We start from the raw sequence: 8,713 nt of genomic DNA, 5'->3' as shown, positions 1-8,713 counted from the left end.
CGACATCTCTAACAATTCCCACTGGTGATATAGTATCCCTATTAGCAAGTTTAATAGTGACATCAATTTCTTCTAACTCAACAGGTGCAATGTCATGCATAATTTCTTTGTATAAGTCAATAGGTATGGCACTAGCACTAGCACCCATATCACATAAGCCATGATAACAATGATCTCCTATTTTAACAGAAATAACAAGCATGCCTACCACAGGTCTATGTTTATCTTTAGCACAAGGCTTAGCAACTCTAGCAGCTTCACCGCAAAATTGAATAACATGCCCATCAATATTATCAGATAAGAGATCTTTAACAATAGCAATATTAGGTTCTACTTTAACTTGCTCAGGAGGTGTATAAGTTCTAATATTGCTTTTACGAACAACAGTTGAAGCTTTAGCATGATCCTTTACTCTAACAGGGAAAGGTGGTTTTTCAACATAAGCAGTAGGAACAATAGGATCATTATAAGTGACAGTCTTTTCTTCAACTTTAATAGGTGCAGCTACTTTTACTTCTATGGGAGGATGATATTTAAACCACTTCTCCTTAGGGAGATCAATATAAGTAGCAAAAGATTCACAGAAAGAAGCTACTATCTCAGAGTCAAGTCCATATTTAGTGCTAAACTTACGAAAAATATCGGTATCCATAAAAGATTTAACACAATCAAACTTAGGTGTCATACCTAACTCCTTATCTTCGTCGAGGTCCCAATCTTCAGAGTTGCATTTAATTCTATCTAATAAGTTCCATTTAAATTCAATAGTCTTCATCATAAAAGAGCCAGCACAAGAAGTATCGAGCATGGTGCGATTGTTTTTAGAAAGCCGGGCATAAAAACTTTGCATAATTATTTCTCTCGAGAGCTCATGATTGGGGCATGAATATAACATTGATTTAAGCCTCCCCCAAGCTTGAGCGATGCTTTCTCCTTCGCGAGGCTAGAAATTATATATATAATTGCGATCACGATGAACAAGATGCATAGGGTAATACTTTTGATGAAATTCCAATTTCAATCTTTTATAGTCCCATGATCTCGTATAACATAGCCTATACCATATCAATGCGTCTTCCTTCAGAGATAAAGGGAAGACCTCTTATTAGCAACATCATCGGGTACACCTGCAAGCTTAAATAATCCACAAACTTCATCCACATATAATAAGTGCTCATCAGGATGCTTTGTTCCATCTCCTGTAAAAGAGTTAGCTAGCAGTCTTTCCATCATACCCGAAGGAAATTCAAAAGGAGTTTCATTTTCAATAGGTTCACTAGGTTGAGGAGCAACTCTTTGCTCTACTGGACGGGGCGAAGATACCCCGAACAAGCCCCTCAGAGAATTAGTTTCCCTAGTAACAAGTGACAGTAAATTTCAGCACACTATATAAATTTTTCCTTACCAAATTCCACCTACCAAAGGTGCTACACTCCCCCGCAACGGTGCCAGAAAAGAGTCATGATGACCCACAAGTATAGGGGATCTATCGTAGTCCTTTCGATAAGTAAGAGTGTCGAACCCAACGAGGAGCAGAAGGAAATGATAAGCGGTTTTCAGCAAGGTATTCTCTGCAAGTACTGAAATAAGTGGTAACAGATAGTTTGGTGATAAGATAAATTGTAACGAGCAACAAGTAACAAAAGTAAATAAAGTGCAGCAAGGTGGACCAATCCTTTTTGTAGCAAAGGACAAGCCGGAACAAACTCTTATAATAGGAAAAGCGCTCCCGAGGACACATGGGAATATCATCAAGCTAGTTTTCATCATGTTCATATGATTCGCGTTCGGTACTTTGATAATTTGATATGTGGGTGGAACGGTGCTTGGGTGTTGTTCTTACTTGAACAAGCATCCCACTTATTATTAACCTCTATTGCAAGCATCCGCAACTACAACAAAAGTATTAAGGTAAACCTAACCATAGCATGAAACATATGGATCCAAATCAGCCCCTTACGCAGCAACGCATAAACTAGGGTTTAAGCTTCTGTCACTCTAGCAATCCATCATCTACTTATTACTTCCCAATGCCTTCCTCTAGGCCCAAATAATGGTGAAGTGTTATGTAGTCGATGTTCACATAACACCACTAGAGGATAGACAACATACATCTTATCAAAATATCGAACGAATACCAAATTCACATGACTACTAATAGCAAGACTTCTCCCTTGTCCTCAGGAAAAAACCTAAATACTCACAAAGCATATTCATGTTCATAATCAGAGGGGTAATAATATGCATAAAGGATCTGAACATATGATCTTCCACCAAATAAACCAACTAGCATCAACTACAAGGAGTAATCAACACTACTAGCAACCTACTAGCACCAATCCCGGACTTGGAGACAAGAATTGGATACAAGAGATGAACTAGGGTTTGGAGATGAGATGGTGCTGGTGAAGATGTTGATGGAGATTGCCCTCTCCCGATGAGAGGAGCGTTGGTGATGACGATGGTGATGATTTCCCCCTCCTGGAGGGAAGTTTCCCCGGCAGAACAGCTCTGCCGGAGCTCTAGATTGGTTCTGCCTCGGTTCCGCCTCGTGGCGGCGGAGTCTCGTCCCGAAAGGTTGCCTCCTATTTTTTTCTCATCGAAAGACTTCATATAGCAGAAGATGGACGTCGAAGACCCACCAGGGGGCCCACGAGGTAGGGGGCGCGCCCCCCACCCTCGTGAGCAGGGTGTGGGCCCCCTGGACTTCATCTTTGGCGAGGATTTTTCTTTATTTATTTTAAGATATTCCGTGGAGTTTCAGGACTTTTGGAGTTGCGCAGAATAGGTCTCTAATATTTGCTCCTTTTCCAGCCCAGAATTCCAGCTGCTGGCATTCTCCCTCCTTATGTAAACCTTGTAAAATAAGAGAGAATAGCCATAAGTATTGTGACATAACATGAAATAACAGCCCATAATGCAATAAATATCAATATAAAAGCATGATGCAAAATGGATGTATCACTGGTCAGACAGGAACTGGCTTCTGGAGAGTTGATGTGATGCTGTAAGAATTCTGCAAATGAATGCAGACTATGAGAACCAAGGGATTCTCCCACGGACATGTACTTGTGACAGCATTAGAGATGCGAGGGAAGGGGAAGAGGTCATACGCATTCTTAGAAGATTTTGAAGATAAATCAGTTTAGAAGACATTGACCTCATAGCGCGAAGACATTCACTTATATGTTGAGAGTTGGTTCCAGATTTGTGCGAATCCAAGAATAAGTACAAGTGAGAAATCTAACTATGTGTGAAGCATACATGAATATACTAGGCATTTTATGAGATGCAGACATGATAGATCCTATTTTGTGGAGGCAGAAACCACTTTTGGCAAAAAGGGATGAATCTATAGGATCAAAAAGACGGTAAAAAGAGGGTTTTTATTTACCACACGATGAACTGCTAGACGGAGAAGAAGTGGAGGCCGAGCAGTTCGATCTTCCGTGCCCTAACTTGGCGACGGAGGACACCTATGGCGGCGGCGAAGAGGTCGATGTTCGCGGCCGGCGTGAAGACGGCCTCGGGAATTCGCGGCAGCTAAGCGCTTCGTCGCCGGCGTCGTTGAGAGCTAGCGGTGGAGCTAGGGTTTGGCAAGGTGGGGAGGTGGAAGAAAGATTTTGATAGCGATTGGACTTGCATTTATAGGGAAAGGGACGACACAGCGTAATTACGCAGGTGCCCCTGGCGGTTCACATCTGAGGGACACGTGGCGAACATGCAACATACTTGGAGTTGTCCCATGTTCCCACACCCGCCTGGACTGTCGGATGGTCATTCCAGCTTCTCCGGGTTCCAGGCAATAAGAATAGAGCATTTAAAATAGATTTAATGTTTGTCTCTGTATCTTCTGCTGACAAGGACACAGAGAAGACACTCGACGGTTTCAACAGAATGCATATGACTTGGATAGATAGAGTTTGAGGTAGAAAGCATAGAGAGATTAGGGTCCAATCACATTCACTTAGTTCAAAAGATTCAAAAGAGAAGACATAGCTATAAGTGAATGACGTAGTGGACATAATTCTTATATATATCAGAATGCAACCAAGTCAACATAGTGAAGATAATCAAGAAGACACGATGATATTGAAGACAAACCAAATGTGAAGACATAGCAAATGTAACGCCATTAGAAAAACACTTCACACAGAAGAATATGGTGGTGGCATTACCCACCGTATAGGAAGTATTAGACCCAGACACGGCGCCCAATTATTGTGGCGTTCCGAAGTCAAATTCCACATTAATGTATTCACACTCATAATGTATGTCTTCATTGATTGAAGATATACTTTACTTCGTGTGTTGCACATCTAAGTCATCATCATGCATAAGTGTTAGGATGTGTGCCAGATCACAGGACATTTGAGGATTCCAAGATATTTAGCTCACACCGTAACTTGCAAAACCTTTTCTCATCCAAGGGCTTTGTGAAGATATCTACTAGTTGCTCTTCAGTGTTGACATGTATGATATCAATATCTTCCTTCATGACATGATCTCTGAGAAAGTGATGACGAATTTCAATATGCTTTGTCTTCGAATGCTGAACTGGATTGTTGGCAATCTTGATGGCGCTTTCGTTGTTGCAATAGAGTGGTACTTGTTTTAGATGGATGCCATAGTCCTTGAGAGTTTGCTTCATCCATAGAAGCTAAGCAAAGCAAGATCCAGCAACAATGTATTCAGATTCAGCAGTAGAGAGTGATACACAGTTCTTCTTCTTTGAAGACCAACAGACAAGTGATCGTCCCAGAAAGTGACATGTGCCTGATGTAAACTTGCGATCCACCTTGTCACCAGCATAATCAACATCTGAGAATCCAACCAGATCAAACTCTGAGCCCTTTGGATACCATAATCCTAATGTTGGGGTGTAAGCCAAATATCGAAGAATTCGCTTCACAGCTAAGTGATGCGATTCCTTTGATGCCGCTTGGAATCGAGCACACATGCAAACACTAAGCATAATATCTGGCCTAGATGCACATAGATAAAGTAAAGAACCAATCATGGAGCGGTATACATTTTGATCAAACTCTTTACCATTGGCGTCAGGACCCAGATGACTTTTTGTTGGCATTGGCGTCGTGTAACCCTTGCAGTCTTGCATTCCAAACTTCTTCAGACAATCTTTGAGGTATTTCTCTTGAGATATGAAGATGTCGTTTCTTTGCTGACAAATTTGAAGACCAAGGAAGAACTTCAGCTCACCCATCATGGACATCTGATATTGCTCTTGCATCATGTGTCCAAACTCATCACTATATTTCTGGTTGGTGCAGCCGAAGATAATGTCATCCACATATATTTGGCACACAAACAGTTCACCATCATATGTCTTCGTGAAGAGTGTGGGATCCAGGGAACCAGGTTTGAAGCCTTTGCTCTTCAGGAAGTCTTTGAGTGTGTCATACCAAGCGCGAGGAGCTTGTTTGAGGCCATACAGTGCTTTGTTTAGCTTGTACACCATATCAGGATGTTTTGGATCTTCAAAGCCAGGAGGTTGTGCAACATACACTTCTTCTTCAATCTTGTTGTTGAGAAATGCACTCTTCACATCCATTTGATATAGCAAGATGTTGTGATGGTTAGCATAGGCTAGCAGTATGCGAATAGATTCAAGCCTAGCCACAGGAGCAAATGTTTCATCGAAGTCAATCCCTTCAACTTGAGTATATCCTTGAGCAACAAGACGAGCCTTGTTTCTGACAACTTTACCATGCTCATCTTGCTTGTTGCGATATATCCATTTTGTGCCTATTATGTTGTGCTTTCAAGGGTCAGGATGCTTGACCAGTTCCCAGACATTGTTCAGCTTGAACTGTTGAAGCTCTTCTTGCATAGCTTGAATCCATTCAGGTTCCATAAAGGCTTCAGCCACTTTCTCGGGTTCTGATATTGATACAAAAGCAAAGTGCCCACAGAAATTTGCTAGTTGTGTTGCTCTTAAACGAGTGAGTGGACCAGGCGCATTTATGCTATCAATTATCTTCTCAATCTGTACATCATTTGCAACACATTGATGGACTGGACGAAGATTTTTCTCTTGCTGATCATTGTCATCGTTGTGAGGATTGTCTTCAGGCTGAGTATTGTCTTCAGGTTGATTAGGTGCAGAAATGATAAGTTCCTCTTCAGGCTATGCTTCAGAAGGCATGATTTCACCAGTTCTCATTAGCTTGATAGATTCACTAAGTGGAGCTTCATCTAGCACATTTGGCAGGTGCTCTCTTTGCGAGCCGTTAGTCACATCGAACCGCATATCCACAGTTTCAACCAATTTATAGAGAAAGAGGTTGAAGACTCTATAGGATTGCGAGTTCTTTCCGTAACCGAGCATAAAACCTTCATGTGCTTTCGCTGCAAATTTTGAAGTGTGATGTGGATCCTTGATCCAGCACCTAGCACCAAATACTCTGAAGTAGCTGACATTTGGCTTCTTACCAGTGAGGAGTTCATAGGATGTTTTCTTCAGAAGCTTGTGAAGATAAACACGGTTGATGACATGGCAAGCAGTGTCAATGGCTTCAGGCCAGAACTTTCTTGGTGTATTATATTCATCAAGCATCGTTCGAGCCATCTCAATGAGGGTTCTGTTCTTGCGCTCCATGATGCCATTCAGCTGAGGTGTGTACGGAGCTGAGAACTCATGAGTGATTCCCATTGTATCCAAGTAAAGATTAAGGCCGGTGTTCTTGAACTCAGTGTCGTTGTCACTCCTGATATGCTTGATCTTGACGTCATAGTTGTTCATGGCACGGTTGGCGAAGCGTCTGAAGACATCCTGCACTTCAGTATTGTAGAGAATTATGTGAACCCATGTATATATTGAATAATCATCAACAATGACGAAGCCATAGAGACAAGCAGTTGTAGTGAGAGTAGAGTAGTGAGTAGGGCCAAATAAGTCCATGTGTAGCATCTCGAAGGGTTGAGATGTCGTCATGATTGTCGTTGAGGGATGCTTGGCCCTAGTCATCTTTCCAGCTTCGCAGGCATTGCACAAGTGATCCTTCTTGAACTTGACACCCTCGATGCCTATGACATGCTTCTTCTTTGCGAGAGTGTGCAAGTTCCTCATGCCAGCATGCCCTAGCCTCTGATGCCAGAGCCAACACTCTGAAGCTTTTGCAAGAAGACATACGGCAAGCTGTGGCCCTGCTGAGAAATCTACCATGTATAGATCATCTTTCCAGTACCCTTCAAAGACTAGAGACTTGTCAGATTCCATAAGCACAAGACAACGATATTTTCCAAATATCACAATCATGTTCAAGTCACAAAGCATTGAGACAGACATTTAGTTGAAACCAATGGATTCAACAAGCATCACTTTATCCATGTGCTGATCCTTTGAAATTGCAACTCTACCTAAACCCAATACGTTGCTTTTACCAGTGTCAGCAAATGTGATGTGACTCTTGTCAGATGGTCATAAAGTTGAATCCATGAGAAGACTTCGATCACCAGTCATATGATTAGTGCATCCGCTATCCATAATCCATTCTGAAGCATGAGGTGTCATACCCTATAGTACAGTTAGGGGGATAGGCTTCACCAAGAGTATTGTCAAGCATAAACATTTGACGGGCAAGAGGATTATTGAAGCTCAGATCAAGATTAGGACTGATAGGATGAATGGCAAACGATTCAGGAACAAAATACATAGTGAGACCATTTGGGCATTTGATCTTGCGCCCTACAAGATGTTTTAGGTCCGCAACAATAGCATCAGACGCCTTTGATTTCAGGCTGGAGACCTTTCCTTGCAAAAGAAAGTTAATTCTTCTTAACCACCCACATCTTCAGGGGTGGCTTAGAAGCAATGAGTCTAAGTGCAGCATCTGAGAACTTCGGCTTTGGAGCCCTAGCAAATAGCCTTGCAGGAGAAGAACGATACTCATATGAATAAGCAGAAAAGTTCTTAGTTCTATGAAAATAGCGGTTTGAAGACACACGCTCATATTCATAAGTCTGAGTCTGGTTTCTCTGCAAAACATTGGCGTTAGGGTGACTCACGTGAGTCCTTTGTCTGTATGAAGCCTTTGGGCCATATGATGCCTTAGGCCTGGGGATTGTCTTCTTCCCAGGTGGTGTCATGATGACATTCACTGGAAGATTCTCAACACAACTCTTGGGAACCCAGATCTTCTTCATAGGTGGCCCATTCCTGCAGTTAGTACCAATATACCTGGCAAACACTTCACCATTCTGATTCTTAAACAATTTGTAGTTTGCATCAAAGGATTCATCAATGATAATAGGGTTAGCACAGGTAAAGCCAGATAAGGTGGATGGGTCCACTGAAGGTCCCTTTGCGGGTACTGCTCAGGCTTCCAGTAGGAGCCATCAACATTCATTTTCCTCTCGAACCCAACACCCTCTTTCCTAGGGTTTCGGTTCAGAATCTGCTTTTTGAGGACATCGCACAGCATCTGATGCCCTTTCAGACTTTTGTACATCCCTGTTTCAAGCAATGTCTTCAACCTAGCATTTTCATCAGCAATAGTAGTGGTATCCTCAGCAGAGGGGTTAGTTACCACATCAGCAGTTGAAGACAATGCAGCAGTAGCAGCAATAGAACATTCAGCAACAGAGGTAGCATTGTCACGCTCAAGGCATTTTAGACATGGTGGTTCAAATCCTTCCTGAGCGGAACTGATCTGTTGAGCCCGAAGTGACTCATTCTCTTTTTGAAGATCTT

This window comes from Triticum dicoccoides, chromosome 2A (genome assembly GCF_002162155.2).
Source record: "Triticum dicoccoides isolate Atlit2015 ecotype Zavitan chromosome 2A, WEW_v2.0, whole genome shotgun sequence".
In the NCBI taxonomy this organism is placed as follows: Eukaryota; Viridiplantae; Streptophyta; class Magnoliopsida; order Poales; family Poaceae; genus Triticum; species Triticum dicoccoides.
Note: the sequence above shows the minus strand (reverse complement) of the source record.